We start from the raw sequence: 23,770 nt of genomic DNA, 5'->3' as shown, positions 1-23,770 counted from the left end.
TATATATATATATATATATATATATATAATTTTTAAGAAGAAATCTGAAAGTGACTTTTTCCAAGATAGACTTGTCTGTCCTTGCAGATTTCCCATGAGCATTCAGTGTAAGTGATTGCCCCACTCCTAGGTCCCAGGAGAGGTGTCTTTGCTGCATCACACAGATGTATAGATGCATTTGGCAACATGCATTGATATCTTTGGGCTATTTTCCCCTCAAATCATTTGTAAAAAGCTACATAGTGATCTGTGGAGCTGCTTAGACAAGGGCAAAAACAATCCCTTTGCACTCTTCACTCTTGTAAATCCCTTTACACTCTTCCCCTATCAACTGTCTCTTTCGGCTTTGCTGAAGAAGTCAGTTTGACATCTGGTATATTTGCACTGCTGCTCAGAATAAAAATGCTGTAATTAGTACTGGAGGGGATGGGAAGGAATCAAATTAAATGGAGTCTACTTAAGGTACTGTATTTCCCCTGTTACCCAAAGTTTCAGAAATCATCGAAGTGTCAGAATGATGGGCCAGGGATCCCACCACTTCACAGAACAGAGCCTTGAAAGAGTCAAAAGAAAATCTAGCGAGAGCGGGATTTCTAGCATCTTATTAATTGGAATTCTCCATGATCTGACTCTTCCATAGCTGCAACTTTTATGCTTTGATTTCAAATGATGAAGTCAAATGACAACATTAACTTAGAGGGTGCGCTGTAGCATCAGGACATATTTATCACAATCTTCTAGAAGTTGTGTATGGTATTGGACAGAGCAGAGATTCTGGAGCCTGAGGACCTTAGGTTCTAGTCTCTGCTTCTCCAATCTATCCTTTAAACAGTTAAAATTCTTAAATCATCTGCGTCCCGCGCGCAAGTATTTTCTGCAGTTCTTTATTAAGTCTAGGATAAAATGACACTTTCCAGTCTAGCATTTAAAGACCTCCACAGCTTGTCTTCAGCTTACCTTTGGAACTTATTTCATATTATTTGTTTCTCATACTCTATGTTTCAGTCAAACTGGCCAACTCACTGTTCCTTAAACTTGGCTTTCCATTAACTAGCTCTGTGACTTCGAATAGGAGGTCCTTCATGACAAGAACACACTCCCTTCTTACCTATCTCTGCTGCTTAGAATTCTTAGCTTCCTTCAAGGTTTAATTCATGTCCTACATGAGTAATATAATATTTCCTAATACCTTTAGTACTCTCTTCCTCTTCAAATTGTTTTGTATTTAGTTATTTATATACAACTTTTATCTTCTCAGTAGACTGTAAATCCCTTGAGGACAGGGCTATTTTTTTGTTTCTTCATAATCCTAATTCCTAGTACAATGTCTTGCAAAGTGATGCTTATAAAGTACTTAGTTAATTCTGACTATGTGACTTTGGAAAAGTCACCCTATCTCTCTGATCCTGCTTCCTCATCTATAAAATGAGAGGTCTGTGCTAGGGAATTTCTAATGTCTCTTTTCCAACTCTAACACAGTTCTCTACATGCATAATAGTCTCTGCAATAATAATACTATCTACAAGGTCCTCAACTGTCATGAATTATCATAAAAATCAAATTATATTTAACATATTTTTTATGTTGGCTACATTTTATTGCATTCTAATTTTTCAAACTTGGTAGTATGGTGTATCTCTGTCAATCTCACCAGACTATGATAATTTAATTGCCTTATTTCCCAACCAGACTAGAAAACAGAATTTACTTTGAGATGTAACAATATTTTTCCTGAAATATCCTCTACAGGGAGGACCTTCCTTATATTAGGTGTTCTTCATTTTATCTATAATTTTTATTTGTATAAATTGGGATTTCATTATTCCCAGGGAAGCTTAGAAATGTTTATGAGAATGACAGCAAATCCAAAGTTGATGGAAATGTTGGGTATTCAACTAAAACTTCTTTTGAGCTAAGAATTTAGTTTATATTTTATTTTTAAACTGGCAATTACATTAGATAGCTTAAGAAAAAGAAAAAAAATAGGATGGCAGTGGTTGACAATAACCACAGAGAAGGTTTGTCAAGGCTAGGTTTGAACTTTGGGCAAGATTTCTTCTTAAAGTTCTGTTCATGTTGGTGGTTCTGAGGCCAGGGTTTTCCTAGATGGAGTCCTAAGATATGTGAGGTTCTTTATCTTTCAATGCCAGATACTTATAAGGTAGATGTTTAGGTGCTAGAACAGAGCTAAAAGTAGAATAAGGGAATAATAATAATAACTAATATTGGAGGTGGAACAAAGATGGTGGAGAAAACCTACAAAGTGAACTGAGGTCTCCTGTTTCCCCTGGAAACAGTGTTAAATCAAGCCTCTAAATGTATTCTTGATCAATAGACTCTACAAAAAGATGGAGTGAATAAATTTTGACCTTAAGAAAATATAGAAGGACTTCAGGAAAGGTCTGTTTTACTTGGATGAAAAAGGAATACAGCACAGCCCAGGCAGTGTCTGGGCAAACCAGTGGGAGGCTCTTAGCCATAGAACAGATCAGCAACTGAGACCCTCAGTCCTGTGTCTGCAAGCCAGAGACAAAACAGGCCAGCTGTGAGACCTCTAGCCCTAGTGCAGAAGGTAAACTACCAGTCCCAGAACCCTTGGTACAACAGCCACCTTAGCACAGTGGGCAAACCAATAGCACCTGAGACCCCAGTATAGAAAGCCAGTGACTTGGGTCCAAACCCCCAGAACAAGAAACTTGGGACACTGTGCCCCAGGAGCAGAGATTAACTTTAAAAGTCACAAAATAAGACAAAAGATGAGCAAAAAAAAAAGAGAGAGAGAGAAAGATCTGACCATAGAAGATCAAAACATAAACTCAGAAAAGGATAACATTGTCAAAATGCCTATAGCGAATACTCAAAGGGGAATATAAATTGATCTCAAGCCCCAAAAGTCTTCTGGGAAGAGCCCAAAAAGGATTTTAAAAGTCAAGTAAGAGCGGTAGAAGAAAAATTGGGAAAAGAAAAAAAAATATATGGAAAAGAGTCAATAGCTTGGAAAAGGAAGGACAAAAATTTACAGAAGAGAACAATTTCTTAAAAAAAAGACAATTGGTCAGATGGAAAAAAATCCTCTGAAGAAAACAACCTCTTAAAAAGTAGAATTAGACAAATGGAAAAATTAGAATTGGGCAAGTGGAAGCTAATGATTCTATGAGATATCATGAACCCAGTCAAACAAAATCAAAAGAATGAAAAATATAGAAGAAAATGTAAAATACTTCATTAGAAAAAAAAATGACCTGGAAAATAGATCCAGAAGTAATTCAAGAATTTTTGGACTACTTGAAAGTCATGATCAAAAAAAAAAGAGCCTGGAAAGCATCTTTCAAGAAATTGTCAAGGAATACTGCCATGATTTCCTAGAACCAGAGGATAAAATAGTCATTGAAAGAATCCACTGATCATATCCTGAAAGAGATACCAAAATGAAAAATCCAAGGAATATTGTAGCCAAATTCCAGAATTATCAAGTCAAGAAAAAAATACTTCAAGCAACCAGAAAGAAACAATTCATCCAGTTCCTGGGATCATTTCTGAGTCAGGATTCCCAATACAGAGACAATGTCCCTGAATAGACCCTGATGGTGGCATCAAGAATAACTAGAATGAGATTGTGGATAGCTGTGATGAATATGAACCTCTCAGGATCTCTTCTTCATGGTATGTGTGCCTATCATTTTGAGAAGCCATCTGCTAATTCAGCAACATACAATTCTTCCTTGAATCAAGGGTTATGATGTGATTGCTCAAGCCCAGTTTGGGACTGGGAAGACTGCTACCTTTGCCATTTCCATTTTGCAACAGATTGAACTGGACTTAATGGCCACACAGGCCTTGGTTTTGACACCCACTAGAGAGCTAGCTCAAGAGATCCAAAAGGTAGTTATGGCACTGGAAAACTACATGGGTGTCTTGTGCCATGCTTGCATTGGAGGAACAAATGTTAAAGCTGAGGTTCAAAAGTTGCAGATGGAAGCTCCCCACATCATTGTTGGCATCCCAGGTCATGTCTTTGACATGCTTATCTGAAGATACTTATCTCCAAAATACATCAAGATGTTTGTTCTGGATGAAGCAGATGGAATGTTGAGTCATGGCTTTAAGGACCAGATCTATGACATATTCCAGAAACTCAGTGGCAATGAAATAGGAGACTTTAACACTTTCTTGATGAAAAGACCAGAGGTAAACAAAAAATTTGATATTCAAATACGAGACTCAAAAGAAACAAAATGGTTAACAAGAAGGAAAAAAAGTGTTATCAAATAAGGTTGAACTGTTTACATCTTTACACTGGAAGATAATACTTATAACTCTTAAGAACTCTATCTCTGAATGTAGTTAGGAGTATACATATTTGTAGGGTGTGGGTGTAACTTGACTTCAGTGTTTTTAAAATATTACACAGTGAAAAAAAGGATTATATAGGGAGAAAAAATAAGGGGGAGGCAGAATAGGGTAAATTATATCACATGAAGAAGTACAAAAGATCTATTACAGAACAGGGAAAGGAGAGGGTGAGCATTATTTGAGCCTTATTCTTAATAAATTTTGCTCAAAAAAGAAACAAAATAAACACTCAGTTGGGTATTGAAATTTATCTTACCCTTTAAGGAAGTAGGAGGAAAAGGGGGAAAGAAAAGGTAGGACTGATAGAAAGGAAAACAGATTGAGGGAGTAGGTGGTCAGAAGCAAAATATTGGTGAGGAGGGATGGAACAAAAGGAGAGAGAAAAAGTATAAATGGGGGAGGGAGGGAGAAAGATGGGAAATAGGATGGAAAGACAGTTAGTGACTGTAACATGGGATGAATTCTTCCATAAAATGGAAGCAGATAGCAAAATGGATTAAAAATCATAATCCTACAGTACGTTGCTTGCAAGAAACACATTTCAAGCAGAGAGATAGACACAGAGTAAAGGTAAAAGGTTGGAGCAGAATATATTATGTTTCTGCTGAAGTAAAAAAAAAGCAATCCTTATCTCAGATAAAGTAAAAGCAAAAATCTAACTAAAATAGATAAGGACAGGAACAACATCCTACTAAAAGGGACCATAGACAAACTGAACACATGTATGCATCAAGTGGTATAGCATCCAAATTCTTAGAGGAAAATTAAGTGAGTTACAGGAAGAAGCAGAAAGCAAAACTATACTAGTGGGGAACTTCAACCTCCCCCTCTGAGAACTAGATAAATGTAATTACAAAATAAACAAGAGAAAAATTAAGGAAGTGAATAGAATTTTAGAAAAGTTAGAGATGATAGACTTTTGGAGAAAATTGAAAGAAGATTAAAAAAGAATATACACTTTTCTCTGTGGTATATTGCATCTACACAAAAACCATGACCATGTATTAGGGTATAAAACCTTCACCATCAAATGCAGAAAGGAAGAAATATTAAATGCATCCTATTCAGGTCATGATGTAATAAAAATTATCTGTAATAAGGGCTATGGAAAGATAAATTAAAAATTATTTGGAAACTAAAAACTCAAATATTAAAGAAAGAGTAGGTCAAGCAACAAATCATAGAAACAATCAATAATTTAAAAAAAAAAGAATGACAATACTGAGAACATACCAAAATTTGTGGGATGCAGCCAAAGCAGTACTTAGGGAAAATTTTATATCTCTAAATGCTTACATGAATAAAATAGAGAAAAAAGAGATCAATGAATCAGGCATCCAATTAAAAAAACAAAACTAGAAAAATAAACAAATTAGAAATCCCCAATTAAATGCCAAATGAGAAATCCTGAAAATTAAAGGAGTGTTTAATAAAATTGAAATTAAAAAAATTTGTTGAACTAATAAATAAAACTAAGAGGTGGTTTTATGAAAAAAAAGTAGATAAAACTTTGGTTAATTTGATTAAAAAGCAAGAAAGAACAAAACCAAATTACCAGTATAAAAAATGGAAAGGATGAATTCACCACCAATGAAGAGGAAATTAATTCAATAATTAGTAACTATTTTGTCCAACTGTATTCCAAAAATTTGACAATCTAAGTGAAATGGATGAATATCTAAAAAATTACAAAATGCCCAGATTAACAGGGAAATAAAATATTTAAATAACCCAAGTTTAGAAAAAAGAAATTGAATAAGCGATCAAGGAACTCCAAAAAAAAAAAAATGCCCAGGGTCAGATGGGTTTACAAGTAAATTCTACCAAGCATTTAAAGAACAATTAATTCCAATAAAACTATTTGGAAAAATAAGCAAAGAAGTAGTACTGCAAAATTCTTCTTATGACACAAATATTGTGCTGATACCTAAAACAGGAAGAGCCAAAAGAGAGAAAATTATAAATCAATTTCCCTAATGAATATTGATGTAAAAATTGAAAATAAAATAATAGCAAAGAGATTTCAACAATTCATCACTAGGATAATATACTGTGACCAGGTGGGATTTAAATCAGGAACATAGGACTGTTTCAATATTAGGAAAATTGTTAGTTTAGTTGGCCATATCAATAGCAAAACTAACAGAAATTATATGATTATCTCAATAGGTGCAGAAAAACTTTTTGACAAGATACAGCACTCTGCTATTAAAAAGCACTATAAAGCATAGCAATATGTGGAGTTTTCCTTAAAATGATAAGCAGTATCTATCTAAAACCATCAGCAAGTATTATCTGCAATGGGGATAAGCTAGATGCTTTCCCAATAAGATCATGGGCAAAACAAAGAGGCCCATTATCGCTACTTTCAATATTGTACTAGAAATGTTAGCATTAGTAATAAGAGATGAAAAAGAAATTGAAGAAATTAGAATAGGCAACGAGGAAACAAAACTATCACTGGATATTCTGGATGTTATAATGGTTTATTCAGAGAATTCTAGAGAATTAACTAAAAAACCACTTGAAATAATGAACAACTTTAGCAAAGTTGCAGGATATAAAATAAATCCACCTAAATTGTCAGTATTTTATATATCACAAAGCCCAGAAGCACGAGATAGAAAGAAAAGTCACGCTGAAAGTTAGTGTAGACAGTATAAAATATTTGGGAGCCTATCTGCCAAAACGAACATAGCAACAATATGAACCAAATTATAAAACACTTTTCACACAAATAAAATCAGATTTAAACAATTAGAAAATATCAATTGCTCATGGTAACTAATATAATAAAAATGATAATTCTATCCAAATTTATTTACTTATTGAATGCCGTAATAATTGAAGTACCAAAAGTTATTTTGTGGAGCTAGAAAAAATAATAAAATTCATCTGGAAGAACAAGAGGTTCAGAATGCCAAGGGAATTGTTAAAAAGAAATGCTAAGGGCGGTGGACTAGCCATACCAGATCTAAAACTCTATTATGAAGCAGCAATCATGAAATGTGTTTGGCACTGGCTAAGAAATAGAGGTGTGGATCAGTGGAATAGGTTAGATATGGAAGACATGGCAGTAGATGACTATAGCAAACTACTATTTGATAAACCCAAAGACCACATCTTCTGGCATAAGAATTCACTATTTGACAATAACTGCTGGGAAAATTGGAAAATAGTATGACAGATACTAGGCATAGACTAACATTTCACACCATATATGAAGATAAAATCAAAATGGGTATAGGATTTAGACATAAGGGGGTAATATCATAAACAAATTAAGAATTCAAGGAATAGTTTACCTGTCAGATCTATGGAGAAGGGAAGAATTTATGACTAAACAAGAGATAGAGAACATTATGAAATGTAAAATGGATAATTTTGATTACATTAAATTGAAAAGGTTTTGCACAAACAAAACTAATGCAACCAAGATTAGAAAGAAAACATAAAGATGGGAAACATTTTTTTTTAACAGTCAGTGTTTCTGATAAAGGCCTCATTTCTCAAACATATGGAGAAGTGAATCAAATTTATAAGAATACAAGTCATTCCCCAATTGATAAAATGGTCAAAGGATATGTACAGGCAGTTTTTAGAAGAAGAAATTAAAGCTATCTATAGTCATATGAAAAAAATGCTCTAAATAACTATTATTAGAGAAATTCAAATTAAAACTACTCTGAAGTTCTACCTCACTCCTATCAAATCAGCTAATATGACAGAAAAGGAAAATGATAAATGTTGAGTAGATGTGGGAAAATTAAAATATTAATGTACTGTTGGTGGAGTTAGGAACTGATTCAACCATTCTGGAGAGCATTTTGAACTATGCCCAAAGGGTTATAAAACTGTGCTTTGAGGCAGCAATACCACTACTATGTCTGTACCCCAAAGAGATCATTAAAAAGGGAAAAAGATCCATGGGTACAAAAATATTTATAAAGGCTCTTTTTGTGGTGGCAAAGAAGTGAAAATTGAGGGGATGCTTATCAATTGGAGAATGACTGAACAAGTTATGGTATATGAAATGTAATGGAATATTATCATTCTATAAGAAATGATGAGCAGGTAAGTTTCAGAAAAAACCTAGAAAGACTTACATGAACTGATATTGAGTAAAGTGAGAAGAACCAGGACAACATTTTATATAGTAACAGCAACATTGTTCAATGATCAACTATGATACACTTAGCTCTTCTCAGCCACACAATGATCTGAGACAATTCCAAAAGATTTATAAATGGGGGCGGCCAGGTAGCACAGCGAGTAAGAGCACCGGCTCCAGTGTTGAGATAGACCTGGAGATCGAATCCCGGGCTCAGACACTTAGCAACCACCCAGAAACACCTGGCCCTGTAACCTTGAGCAAGTTACTTAACCCCAATTGCTTAGGGGTGGCCAGGAGGCTCAGCGAGTAAGAGCACTGGCTCCAGTGTTGGGACGACCTGGAGATCGAATCCCGGGCTCAGACACTCAGCACCACACCCAGAAATAACTGGCCTTGTAACCTTGAGCAAGTTACTTAACCCTGATTGCTAAAAAAAAAAAAAAAAAAAGATTTGTAAATGGAAAATGTTGTCCATATGCAGAGAAAGAGCTATGCAGTCTTAATGCAGATTGAAGCATATGGTTTTCAATTTTTTTTGTTTTTTCTTTCTTGTGATCTTTCCCTTTTGCCCTGACTCTTCTTTCACAACATGACTAATGTGGAAATATATTTAACATGCTTATATATGTATATGCTGTCTTTGGGAGGGGTGATGGAAAAGAGGGAGGGAGAAAAATTTGGAAATCAAAATCTTGTAAAAATGAATGTTGAAAGCTATCTTTACATGTAATTCTGAGAAAAATAAAATACAATTAAATGGAAAAAAGAAAATATGTATTTTTATTAGTGTTTGTCAAATTCAAAGTAAAATATAAAATAAAACCCTCAAATTTGTATAGTGCTTACATGTACCAGGTAATGTGCTAAGTACTTTACAATTGTTATCTGATTTTACCCTCACAACAATTTTGCAAAGAAAGTGAGGCAAATAGAGATTAAGTGACTTGCTCAAGGTCACACAACTATTAATCTGAAATCAGATTTAAACTCAAGTCTTCCTAACCCCAGGCCTGTACTCTATCCACTGTGCCATCTAGCAGCCCTCTAGGGCTTTGCCTGAATGTTTAAAAACTTAGAAGGCACTGGCAGATCCCTCACCTAGTATGCTTCCTTCCTCAGTCCCTGGTCCAATTTGTCCTCCACATGGATCTGTCTTTCAGCAATGATGAAACCTAAAGGTGTGTAAGCACATTTTCTTCTTCCTGTCCCTGAGGGCACCTGTACCCTAGTTCATCTCCCCTCTCCCCAGATGCAAAAGCTCCTTTTTAGGATTCTGGGCAAAAATATCTTCTTAGTTTCCCTCAGTCATAGCACAGAATCAGCCAATTCCTTCCAAGGTCAAACCTGTTTCTGAGAATAGATATGTGAACAAGAGAAATGATCATAGCTAAAATTGAATGACTTACATGACCCAAGCTGGGCCACTGTTTGATGCTGGATTCCAAAGCAAAGGGCACGTGGAGCTCCTTCCCATCCATAACATTTCTATAAGATGAATTAGAATTATTAAGAACATTATAAAGGCAGCTCTAGTTTGATGGAACCTAGGGCATAAACACCAGGAATTGCCTTCAGAAAGCAGTGGTACCACTGCAGGCCAGCCAGGAACCTGAGGGAGTTATTAGGGGAGGAGGAAGGCTTTCAAACTCATGCTAATTACCTTTTGAACCCAGCTGCTTCTCATTCCTTTACTGTCTCAGTACTTTCTTCTCCCCACAGAGCTGCCCCCGGGTCCTCTGAAATACTGGAAGCCTGGAAAGCTTGCCCTGTTTCTCCCACCCCTTGAGGAACTCTGAGGCTTTCACATGGGAATCAGCAAGGAGGGCAGAAGCTGCCATACATGGCTAAGTGATGTAAGCTGTGCCAGGCTCTATTGCTACTTGGGTGCTCATTTTTAAACCTTTTTACCCTAAGCATATTCTCTCGTGTCTCCTAATCACAAATTACAAAGGAAACTTTTTCTGTACAGAAATCTATATTGCCTACTGCTCTGCTGAGCCCCCATCAATACACCCTTGTTTCAATGAAGGATTGACACCCAAACCCTTCAAACACCAATGCCAAGTCTGCAGTGTTTTGTCAGACTAGTGAGCATGTCTCTGTCACTCTTTACTTTCTGACGGCATCTCTTTCTCCCCCACTTTCCTCCTCCTTCTTCTCCCTTGCCTTTCCTTCCTTATTTCTTAAGCCCTTCTCTTTTTTCCTCTCCCCCATCTCTTTTTTGCATTCCCTCTTCTCTCCTCCCTTCTTCATTTTTCTTCCTAACCCCTCCTCTTTTAATTTTTCCCCTTCTCCACTTACCTCCCTTTTTCTTCTTTCTTCCCTTTTCCTCCTCCCCTCCCCTTCCTTCTCTTTTTCCCTCTTTTCCCTTCTTCTGCCCTCTTCACCATCCCTTATCTCCTCCCCTCTTGCCTCCTTCCTTCTTTTTTTATTAATTAATTTATTTTTAATTTTCAACATTTACTTCCACATGATTTTGAGTTCCAAATTTTCTCCCCATCTTTCCCTTCCCCTCATTCCAAGATGGCATGCATTCTACCCTTCCCCCTTCCCCCTTCTACCTTACTTACATTACCCTTCCCCCAATCTACCTACTTCCTTCTTCTCCATTACTCTTTTCTCCTCATCCCTTTTTTCTCCTCTCCTCCACTCTCTTCCTCTTTATTCCTCTTCCCTTTCCCCTTCCCCCTTCCTCTTTCCCTCCCTTCTTTTCCCCTCTCTCCCTTCTTTCCTCATCTTCCCTACCCCCTCTTGTTCTCCCAGCTTCTCTTTTATTTTTTCTTCTCTCCTCATCTTACTCTGCCCCCTCTTCTCCCTATCCTACCTCTCCTCTCTTTTTGACACCTCCCTTCCCCTTCCCTCCCCTCTGTCTCAGATTAAAGAGTTTTCAGATTCACCCATGTGGTAACAGAAATTATTATATTGCTGCTTCTGTAGGCCACTTATCTGGAAACAGAAGTACACTAAGTGACAGTGTTTTTGCTACTGAGGCTCTAGGGACTATCCCCAAAAGCTAAGAGTCTAAGAGAATATATAAAAGCAGGAGTTATTCTGAATTATTTATATTCTGTTGCATTTCAAGTATAATGACAACATGTTTTGCTCACGGTGTTTTGCATATGCCAGCACTTGACAGACCTTGCTTCGACTCCATCATTTCCATTTGGATCATTTAAAAATATCAAGTATATCTGCTGACTGTGACCCAGATCTGCCGTGGCACCTTCAGAGACTGAGCAGATAATCTTGGTCAGACCTGAGAGAGGAGCAGAAGGTAGCCTTTGCCCCTTGGGGTCCATAATGCAAGACATGCATCAAAATAATTTCCTGGCAGGATAAGATGACTTGGGAAGGAAAGAGGGAGAGGTGTCCACTGATGAAATTTGGAAGATTGGTCCCTTTTCTTTGTGAAACCATTTTGATCGTTTTAGAATCAGAGATTTAGAGTCACAGGGAACTTTAAATCTGCTTCTAAAACTCTCTCATTCTATAGACGAGGAAACTGAGGTACAGGGTGCTATATAAAAAGTCCAAGAGACATAACCCCTGGGTACTTAATAATTTATTTATTATGGCTGGTAAATAATTAATAAAAGCCCATCTCTTGTGAACCAAAGAGTGCTTTTGGGGGCTTCTTGAAGTTTATATGACCTCGGAAGAGTGAGTGTTCCTGACAGGCAGCAATCCACTTTGATTGGTTAATAACTAATGAGAGAATGAATATTATGAGAGGTGGACCTATTCTAATGAGGGGCTGGGGGACCTGACTTTGATTATGTCCTTCTTTCTTATCTCTACCTAGACCATCCCAAGGCCAGGGCAGGGCAGTCTAGTCCCCCTACCTCTCCCAACCTGAGGAGAACACAAGGTATTTCCCCACTTGGGTGGGATCTGAACAAGTTTGAATAGGAATTTAATCCAATCTCATTATCAGCAATATCCTTCAGATGCTGGCTGAATAACCTACCAAGGGGCTGATTTCTGAATGAGGAAATAGAAAAGAGAAAAACCTTATTATAAGTGAGAAATAATCATTTTTATCACCAGAGAGGTTTAATTGCCTTGCCCAGAGTCAAGCAAGTAATAAGTACCAGAGCCAAGATTTGAATCCATGTCTTATGTCAAAATTCAGCAGTCTTTCCACTAAAATCATGCTGTCATCCATCCACCACTGCTTGAATATCTCCTTGCTGGGAGTCATACAACCTTGTAAGGTAACTCAGTCCATTGCTGGACCATGCTAGCTAAAAAGTTTAAAATGGCAAGTTTTCTTTGAATGCCTACTAAGTGCTTAGTTCTGTAATACTTGTGTATGTGCCCAAAAAGAATGCAATTAATCAACAAACACTACTTACCTACTATGTGCAAGACACTATGCAAGGTACTATGTCAGATACAGAGAAGTATAAACTGTGAGCCTTGTCTCAAAACCTTCTGTTCTAGTTGAGTAGAAAAGACATAAATATGTGAAAAGTTAAATAAGTGTTAGCTTAGTGCCTGGAATACTAGGCCAGCAAAATTAATCTTGCAAACCAGGGTTTTTTGTTTTTTGTTTTTCCCAAGTGATAGCTCATCTTGGAAATTGGATCCAGTCAATCATGTATAAGCATACTTGTGCACATGTGCACACACACACGCACGGGCACACACACGCAAATTGTCTTTGAAAATAAAATTTGCTTTTATTGAATATGTACGGACAAAAGATAATTACTTTGTGACATTCTAAATTCAAACAAAATATATTAATCTTCCATATTCCTTTGTAAGTGGAATTTTAGCTTGATTACAATTGTATTACTAAACACACACACATATGAAATATGCATTTTAAAAAGAAATTGAAGGGAATTATACACTTTAATAAATAAGTCCAATTAAAACTGAAGTGTGGCATCCCAGTTATTAGCAACCTCTAAAGGAAACCCAGAAAAGGCATTTAGGCAAAATCAAAGCCCTTATGAACTGAGTACTCTACAATTTCCAAAGTCTGATCAAGAAACAGCTATCCCAGTGTAATGGAAATAATCTTCCTTTCTCCCACAGTCTCTCTTTCTCTTCTCACTGGGGGCATGGGTGGAATTAAACTGAGATTCTCCTGGGTCAGTCCCAGGTTATAAAATATGCTATGTCTCAATCCTGAAAAACTTGGCATTTTGGAATGATGCCAAAATCTTTTCATACCTCCTCAAGGCAGCAGTGGAAGAGAATTGAGACAGGAAGCCTACCCACTGAGACTTTACAGGGAGAAGCAACTTGTACTTTCATTCTCTCTCTACCTGTTTGTCAGTACATGTGGGGACTCTGAAGAGCCCTGTGACTTCCTGAGAGAACTAGAAAGGGATTCTTCTCCATCCTGACAACTGCTAACTGCTTCGTAAGGCCATGGGAGCATATGGTGCCTAAATGAGTCTTAGTCTGGAGCTTGGGCTCCTGGTTTTGTTTTTTTGCTCATGTTTCTTTCACTAAGCATAGATGTCCAAACAGCAGTCCTGAGATGAGACGTTTTTGACTTCAGAGGCTGTTGTGAGTTCAAGAGGGTTGGGAACTCCTGGATGCCTCAGTCATATCTGACTGACCACAGGAGTTTTCTATAACTATACTCCTGTCAGAAAAGATGATCACTGATGGGAGGATTAGTTTAAGCCCTCAACTGACTTTTTAGAAGATATGTACCTTAAGGGAGTTGTTCAGACAGTGCAAGGCTGAAGAAAAGGTAAAATGGATCAGACGTCCTCTAAATTGCTTTATGTTTTGCTGTTTTAAGTACTGGCCTTTCAGAAGAGCTATAATAGAAGTTATAGGATATAATTTCGTATTTTAAGTCTTTGACTTATCTTAAGTCTTTTGTCTTTTAAGCATTTTTATGGGGAGAAAATAAATAGCTAATCCTGTTATCAGATATTTCTTAACTTTGGGGAAATTCGAATCACAAGTGAAACCCAAATTTTAAGTGATTTTCCCCAGGCCTTTAGGATGAGTTGTAAAAAGTTAGCCAGAATAGCTGAAGAATCTGACCTTCTTCCCTAGAGGCCAGGCTGGTTGTATATTATTCTGGTCCCCCTGATACCACCCCCACTTCTAGTCAGTATAGTAAGTTTATAGTTAGCCAGTGTCACATACAAACTGTCCCAAAGATTAAAGGAGGATAACTCGCAAATTACATAATTGTTAACCAAAATCCACATGCTGGTAATTTGTGCTGAATAATGGGAAGCCATCTAGGCTTTGCTGTCATGCATTTCTGGACCTATGATATAGAAATCTCATACAAGTTACAGACACTTATAGTAAGACTAATAGACACCAAATGGTGTTGATAATTTTGAGATGATGTGGGCATGCTAATTTTAAAGTTTTGCTAAAAACTTTGTGATGATTTGGATATATTAGTGAACTATTCCCTAAGATGGCACAGATATGAGTCTGTTTTTCCCCAAGACCTTATAAAAATGAGACCTCAAACTTCTATCTACTTAACCCTCTTCCATTGCTATTGGGTCCATGCTTCTGAGTGCTCCCATCTCAAATCCATGGTTACATGAGTGATTCTCTATACCTCTCTCCTTCCCCATCTCATCCCCACCACTGCCTGCCTCCCTCCCTTCACCATGCCATCCCCATTTGCATGCAGCCCCTTCACCCTTTTTCCTGCTTGTCTCTATACTCTATGTCTCTTCACCCCAGTACCCTCTATGCCTCATTCAAGTGTGATTACAGCTTCACTTCCCACATGCCCTTATGGTCTTCTTTCCTGGCAAAGAACCAAAGAACTGGGCATACCTGCCCCATCTCATAATTCAAAAATTAGCAATTAACTTGGGCCTCGTACTGGGATAGGGTGCTCCAGACCTAATTGGGCCAGTGCCTATGTGCTGCTACACTAGGAAAGAGAAAGTACTAGGTAGGGGACTAGAAACCCCAAGCCCAGTTGTGTCCGGGGCTTCTGAAATGCACCTCTCCCGAAGAACAAGAAAAAGTTCACCCTGTGAGTTTCAGTTAACTTTTGTACATCCTTTTCCATTTGGTCAATTTGCCTTTTAAGGAGTTGTTTTCTTCAGTGTACTCCCCCCACCCCAATTTTGTCAATTGTATTTTTAAAGGAATTGTTCTACCTTTTCTCTACCTCTCAAATTTGACTTTTAAAATCCTTCTTGAGCTCTTCCAAGAAGGCTTTTTGGGCTTGAGACCAGTTCATATTCCCCTTTAATACTTCAGATGTGAGTATAGCGTCAATGCTGTCTTCTTCTGAATTTGTGTTTTGATCTTCCCAGTCCCCATAACAAGAATCTATGGTCTTTGCTTTTCTATGTTGTTTCTGGATCATCGTGTTGGCCTTTTTCCTGGCTTTTAAAGTTGATCTCTGCTTCTGGGGCACAGGGAGGACTGAGCCACACTTCTTGTGCTGGGGGCTAGGGGACTGGTTATTGGCTTTGTGTGTTGGGGCTTCAAGTTCTAGAAGCTGGAGGTTGTAGAGGCTTTAGCCTACCTGGTGGTGGTGGTGGCTGGTGTGTGCAGATGCTACGTGGAGTTTTGCTGCATTTCCTCCAGGTTACACTGAAGCTCTTGGGTTGAATTGTGGGGGTGGTCTGGCCACTGGAGGTTACCTCCCCCGGGCTATGCTAAAGCATGGATAGGCTCAGTCATGGTGGACACCTGTCCACCATGCAAGGGGTGGTTCTCTACACTGGTGTCTGCTGATTCCCCTGTCTGTGCAAAGGCACATGAGGGTCCTAGTTCTGGCACTTGCCCACTCCACTACCCTAAGCCTCAGAATCTCCAGCTGGCTTGCTGAGGTAGGGCTTGCCAGGCCACCTACTGTCCTGTACTGGTCCCCTTTAGCCACAACACAAGGGACCTTTTCTCATGAATCCCCCTAGCCTCACAAGTTAACAAAAAAACTGCTGTACCCTGTCTTTCTGGTGCCTCCACTGTTCCAGGATTTTTCTTGGGGTGATATTTTCTGGGTTTTTCAAGGTCAGTAAGGGAGAGTGAGAGAGACTTACTGCTTACTTCCCCATCTTGGCTCCCAGAAGCCAAGCCAATTTGTGAATTTCAATGTCATGCCATCTCCATTTTCCCCAACAATGGTTTCTCTCCTCTCATGAAATTTTTGCTTAGGACATATCTATGCTAAAGTTTAGTAGTCTTAGTCTTTTAATAAAAATGCAAGAGAAGAAAAGAGAGAATAGAAAGGAAAAATCTCTACTATTTCCTAATCATTTTACCTTTCTTCCTCATTTTGTGTTTCTCCTGATCCTTTCTGACTTTATTCATCTTTTTCTTTTCCTTGTTTTGTTTGCTGTTAAGACTGTTCTCCACTGAGGAGTTTGATGTAGGGAATAATCTTCCTCCCATATTGCCTGGATTTTGAATTTTTTGCTCTGTGGGTCTGTGAACTTGGATGGGGAAAAAAAAATTACATCTTTATTTTCATTAACATTTTATTTCCTTTGTAATACTAAGTATTTTATTTTATGCATTTCAAAAGATTATTCTGAGAAAGGGTTAATCTACTTTATCAGTTTACCAAAGTGGTCCCCAGATATATTGTGTGCTTCCTTTGGCCAGACCAATGGGTCACCAAGATTTGGATGAAGAGAAGATAGAATGTTGTCCTTCTCACAGAAAGATGTCAATGTATACTTGGCTCCACCTTTCAGCAACATCATTTCTTTAGTCTTGTCACACTTTCACAAGTGTCTCTTTCTGCAAAACTGTTTGATCAGTATTACCATTAAGTAACTGTAATGTAAAAATGGTATTAATTAACTGACTTCATGGTCACATGAGATATTTTGTAAATTGACTGAAAAATGCAAGGTAGCTATGCAGGAAATAACTCTTGGCAGTATATGCAAGTGACAAATTATTAACATTATGACTACAGAGGAGGGAAAGACCTCTGGGGACTGTAGCAGTTAGAGAAGGCTTTATATAGGTGAACAAATTTGGACTGGCCCCAAAGTCAGGAAGGTTCAAGTCTTACCTCTGAAATACATTTATACCAGCTGTTTGACCATGCGCAAGTCACTTAACCTTTCATTGCTTAAGGCAACTTTATAATAATAGTTGGGATTTAAATAGTTTTTTTAAGTTTTGTAAAGCTCTTTCACTATATATGTATATATATGTATGTATGTGTGTATACATGTATGTATGTATATGTGGACATGTGTGTATATTTACAAAACCTTTCATTGCTTAAGATAACTCTATAGTAATAGCTAGCATTTAAATAGTTCTTGACTCTCACAATAACCCTGTGAATTATGTGCTATCATTTTCCTCCTTTTACAGATGAGGCTGAGAGATGTTAGATGAGTTGCTCAGAATCACACATTAAGTGTCTGAGGCAGGATTTGAACTCAGGTCTATCCTGAGTCCGACTCTCATTGGACTACCTACCCACACTGCCACCTAGCTGCCTTTTGTAGGTGTTGATCTATATTGATAGAGGCACTTTCCTCACCTGGGATTTTCTTATATCCTGTAAAATCATGCTCCAGTTCCCTTCTCCATCTCCAACTTCATCTCCATCCCCACCCCCATCCCCATCCCCATCCCTGTTTCTCTCCCTTTTGAAGGATAGGTAGGATTTGGCTAGGCAAAGGGAATTATATTTAGTGGTCAGTGGAGAGAATAGAAAAATTGCTAGATGTGAGGTAAATTGACAGGGTGAAATAAAATAGATTTTTTTTTAGCACATCTAGTACCTTTACCATGAAAATCTTTTGACAATAGTTCTCTACTTCAGCTTATTTTTCTCTTTTCATCTTCCACAGAAGGCTCATTCTATATCCAGGTCATAAATATCATAGTGGGAATAAACATCAAAGAGTAATTGATGTAATCCCTTTACAACCCACACTCCCATCCATTGTTTAAATCTCATCCTTTTTTTTTTTTAAAAAGCTAAAAATCAGAATCATTTTCTCTAGTTGAAAAACAAAACAAAACAAGAAGTCATTTGGAGTGGACCTAAATTTATGTCACATTCTACCAAGAAGTGAAAGCATAATCCAAACTTTTTTCCTACCTAGACTGGGCTTTCTCTGAGAGTTCCATGGTCTGATTAGGTAAACCTCTGTAACACAGTGAATAATGTAGTGCAAGTATGATTGATAATCTGTTTAACCCTAAGTGATTCAAGTTGCTAAAGGAAAAGCCCAAAAGGCAATTTTGCCACTTTTAAAAGATGCCTTTATAGTAGAGGAAAGCCATCTGCTAAGAATGGAGTAGGTGTTAAATGAATACCACTCAGAATAAAGCACACCAATAGTGCAATTATGGGTTTCAGGGCCTGTACAACTTATTCAAGCTCCCCAGCAGATTTGAGGTAGAAGTCAAGGGAGGTCCATGTGGGCGGTCAAATGCAATTTCCATTTAAGTTGATTCAATTGAACAATCATTTATTGAATACCTATTGTGTACAGAGTCCTGTGGCAGGATAAATCTAGATTTAACTGCCAGGTGTTGTAAATAACTACTCTTCAACAAAAGAATATAGAACCAGTCAGTCCAGCATATCCCTGGCCATTATTATGCACATGCACTCAACTGGATGGAAATAATGAGAAAGCAATAATACATAATATTAATATAGCACTTACTATGTGCCAGGCTTTACAATTTGATCCTCACAGCAACCCAGGAGATAGCTACTATATTAACACAATTTTACAGATGAGGAAATTGAGACAGACAGAGGTTAGGAGACTTATCTAAGGTCATATAGTTAGTAAATGTCTGAGGCCATATTTAAACTTGGGTCTTCCTGACTCCCAGCACAGAGCTCTATCCACAGCATCACCTGGCTGCCATAAATAGCAAGACCTCTATGGTTTTCAGAAAGTAAACTCTATCCCTCAGTTCTACCTTTGTCTATGGGAGAATGGTATTCTCGATACTTAATTTGTGTAGTATTATAGATTTACCTATTCAAGAAATAGTTCTTGAACGTTCCCCCTGGGAAACCTTGCCTGTTTCATGATCTGTGTTTATTTTACTGAGTTCCAACCATGTGATTTTGAATATTGGAATCAAAATGATTGACAAATGTGTTTAACACCATAGACTACTGCCTCTTCACTTGGAATCAATAAACACAACAAAATAATCCATGACAAACATCTACTAAGCCCTAGAGTCTGGCCTTGGACACTTATGCCTGTGTGACCTTGAGGAAGTCATAACTTCTATTTGCCTCAGTTTCTTCATCTGTAAAATGGGGGGCAAGAAAACCATTACCTTCCAGGATTGTTGTGATGATCAAATGATATATAATAAGTGTATAGAGCTTAGCACAGTGCCTGGAACATAGTAGATGCTATTTAAATGTTAATTGTTGTTGTTATTTCTTACTAAGTGATTTATTCTACCCCACCCCAGAGTGGAGGAATTTCCCAGACAGTACATAAGCTGCTTTGAATCCAGGCTTTTGGGGGGAAGTGAACTGTTTGAATTTGTTTAGTTCTCTTCCTTCATCCTAGGCATTCCCTAGTGATAACTCCAGAGAAACGTGTGACTCTATTCATACCCATTCTTCAGAGGCAGCAGAATGTGAAGGTTACCATTATTGGGTGATATTCATTAATACCGGAAATGATGGAAATCATTTTGTGTGGCAGGGCAATGTCTCCTAGATTGTGCTCCAAGACTGGTGTACTCTATCATTCCCCCATAACAATTAAAGCCTCTGAAAGTAGCTCAACTCTTGCAAAATTGTGTATGTAGTTCAATGACTACTGACTTGAATCCACTGAGAGAAGCTTAGGTGCTCTCTTATTACCTCCTGATATATCTTCACTATTAATCTACTCTTCTCAATATAATTATGCACCACAAAATTGAAACTTTGGAATTATGGTGTTGGAAAAAAACTTTTGAGATTCCCTTGGATAGGAAAGAGATTAAATCAGTCAATACTTACAGAAATTAATTCCGACCATTCACTGGAAGATCAAACACTGAAGCATACATACTTTGGCAACATAATGAGAAGTCAGGACCCATTGGAAAAGGTCCCGATGTTGGGAAAGATTGAGGGCAAAAAGAAAAGGGGATGAAAGAGGATGAGATGGATAGACAGTGTCATGGAAACAATGAACATGAACTTAGACAGACTTCAAGACATAGTGGAAGATAGAGGGGCCTGCAGTGCTATGGTCCAGGGACTCACAAAGAGTCAGACATGGCTGAACACTAACTCAATCTTAAGAGTATGTTCTTTGGCAGAGAAAACAGAAACAAAAGTAGAGTCTAATAAGTTTCCTTTTCTCTCCATTGTCCATACCATAGTTCTAGGTCTTTGGACCTTCCTTTGCTTACAATACAGTTAAAGAAAGTCTCTTTTGTTGTCCTTTGCCCTGCTAAGGTGGCATGGATTTCCTTAGTAGGTAAAGAAAATGCCATCACTGGAGGGGGAACAAAGGTGGTTACTCTTCAGGAACACTGTAGAATGGGTTCTTATTCATGAATTAATTGGAATAAATGACTTCTGAGTTTCCTCCATTCTTTTGTGATTCCATGTTTTCCTCCCTAACAATTCTGTCTTTGCATCTCTCTTCAGTGATTCTCTGTCATGTTTCTCCACTGTGGTCTATATACTTACATGTTGATATACTTAAATATATCTGTGAATCTGTGAGGAAATAGATATGGCTACACCATTCACTAGAGAAGATTAAAGACAATGCATTCCATTTTCTACTATGTGTATTCATCTCAGACATGATGTTTCCGGTTTTATTTTTACATTAGAACAATTTGATTCTATGGCTGCAGAAATAACTTTGCTCAAAGAACTATTAAGTATTTTTTTTATCAAGTAAAGAACAAGACAAGAAGATTAAAGTTCACCTGTAGCATTTTCCAGGTTCATGGAGGGTGTCTTATATAGATTTTACACAATAAAAACAATTAGCATTTATATTTAATATCAATTAGTAATGAATAATATAAATAAATATGATAATACTAAAATGATAAATGTAAAATAAATAAAAATAAATATTTATATAAATCCATTTGAGGTTTACTTTATAAATATTATCTCATTTCATTCTCATAATCCTAGAAGTTAGATACTATTATTATCCTAATTATACAGATGAGGAAAACAAGGCAGAAAGGTTAAATGAGTTGCCTGGGTCACACAGCTAGGAGGTGTTTGAGATTGCATTTGAACTTATGTCTTCCTGATCCCAGATCTAGTACTCTATCCATTGTACCACTTAGCTGTTAACAGAAAGGCAAAGCAGATAAAACAAAATGAAATAATTTATATTGTTCAATTAACCAATCAACAAGCATCATTAAGCACTTACTATACACTATCAGTATGTTCTAGACAAGAGATTCACAAAATTATTTGGCATACCAACCCGGTTTTTAAAAAAAATATTACTCATCACTCCTCTGGAAATCTACTTTTTTAAACGCTTTAATGAGTTTTTAAAAATTGTGTCACTTCAAAAATATGTAATTAAAAAAATATACACCTTATATTAAATTATTTATTGTAAACTTATGGGTTTTTTCTGCATTGAAATCATGATGATGCAATATTGGGCCATATAACCATATAGTATCATATTGTAAACAAATCATTATATGCACGTATTCCTGCTGATGCATTCTGGACTTCCCAACAATAGGCAGCACACTCACCTGCCAACACTTAAATGTTAAGACTTGTTGGAAGATTTGACCACTGATTGGTTATAACTTGAATTCTGTGTATTTATTTGGAAATAATGTAATCATTAGGACTTTAACTGTATTATACAACAGATGAAATGTACAAATGATTTTTCAAACTTTTCTAATTTTTTCTTCTTTCCTTATAATTCCACCATCCCCTTATTTTTATTCCATGCCTCCCAATTATACCCAAGGCTACTACTACCCCCCTGGATCTTCCAGTGCCCCCAGAGGGTGGTATCACCCACTTTGGGAACATCTGAATCCAAACACTGAAGAATAAAATGATAAAAACTAAATAATCTCTGACCTCAAGTAACTTATGTTATGTTAGTGGAAATATTGTGTACTCATATAAATGTATATACCATATAGGAAAAAAAGAATGTGTGGTCATTTGAGGGTGGAGGAGGAAACTATCAGCTTTGGTGATAAGGAAAACTTCACATAGAAGATAGCATTTCAGCTAACATTTGATGTATGCCAGAAACGCTTAAGAGCTGGAGATGAGAGGGAACTATATTTCAAAACTGGGTGGACAGCCTGTATAAAGGTACAGAGATAGGAGATAATAGTGTCCTGGGAAAGGTACAACTAGTAAGCCAGGTTGGCTGAACTTCACAGGACAGAGAATGGAGTAAAGTATAATAAATATGGAAAGGTGGGTTGAAGCCAGAATGCTGAGGACTTTAGATGACAACAGAATAGTTTATTTCATTCTATAAGCAATAAGGAAACCTGGGAGTTTCTTGAGTGACGTGGTAAAGATTTGTGGTTTAGGAATAACATTTTAGCAGATCGTAATGTACAACTGGGCAAAACGTTCTCAATTAGTTCATCAAAATATATACATAGCTTGGAAAGGGACTACAGAGAAAAAATGAGCTGGGTTGATTTGAGTAGGAGGAGAAGGTTAAAGTTTTTCACATTTCAGAAAATGAATGCTAAATAAAGGAATTCACACTTGACAGAAGAAAATAGGGAACTACTTGAAGACTTTTGAGCAGAACAGGGGCATGACCTTATCTTTGAATAAAAATCATTATTCTGGAAGTATTAGGAGGGAGTAAAGAGTGGAGGGAAGAGAAAGTGGAGTTGGAAGGTCGGTTTGAAGGATAATGGAATCTTTGTAAATAGTTAGATATGAATTGTTGTTTGTCCATCGTTCTTGAGGGCTATGACTTGAAGGAGGTGATGTCATGACATGCAACTGAATTGGATTTGAGTGAGGGAGGGCTGTGCAAAGTCACCAGCCTCACTTTCTCCTCCAGGACCATCTGGATCAAATGACAAGATATAGATCAGAACAACTGGAGATGGTCCTGTATGCAGTGAGAGATCTTGGTCTTTTTAAGCTAAAAGTCTTTAACAGGTCTCAGTTTGACTGAGGCAATGCCCATTCAGTGATTAAAGCTAGTTAAGAAAAGAGGTAGAAAATGGCCTCTTTACTTAGTCCAGGTCTGCACAACCTGTGGCCCATGGGTCACTTACAGCCCTCAGGCCCCTTGCAGTTTGCCAAAGGACTTCAGGCAAGTCAGGAAATAATGTAGAGGAAAACGTCCCCTACATTTTTCACAGCCACCAGAAATCCTTTGGCAA

The 23,770-nt window shown here is 37.3% G+C and overlaps 1 long non-coding RNA gene and 1 pseudogene across 2 annotated transcripts in view; both read left to right on the top strand.

Moving 5' to 3' along the window:
- The window catches only part of LOC138158971 (eukaryotic initiation factor 4A-I pseudogene), a 10,449-nt pseudogene extending 6,177 nt beyond the window's left edge, over nt 1-4,272 (top strand).
- Nucleotides 1-23,770, top strand: part of LOC138159063 (uncharacterized) — a 412,739-nt gene that overhangs the window by 307,789 nt on the left and 81,180 nt on the right. Inside the window, exon 4 of one of the 2 annotated variants that reach the window (XR_011167793.1) lies at nt 10,187-10,318. The exons of the other annotated variant lie outside the window; for it this stretch is intronic. This is a non-coding gene — a long non-coding RNA (uncharacterized lncRNA). Of the gene's footprint in view, nt 1-10,186; nt 10,319-23,770 lie in introns of those variants that run through there. 2 annotated transcript variants of the gene reach the window in all.

The sequence above is a fragment of the Petaurus breviceps genome, unplaced genomic scaffold (genome assembly GCF_028583685.1).
Source record: "Petaurus breviceps papuanus isolate PSGF00001 unplaced genomic scaffold, PetGlider_PUasm1.0 175, whole genome shotgun sequence".
Taxonomy (NCBI): Eukaryota; Metazoa; Chordata; class Mammalia; order Diprotodontia; family Petauridae; genus Petaurus; species Petaurus breviceps.
Note: the sequence above shows the minus strand (reverse complement) of the source record. Positions and strands in the feature narration are given on the sequence as shown.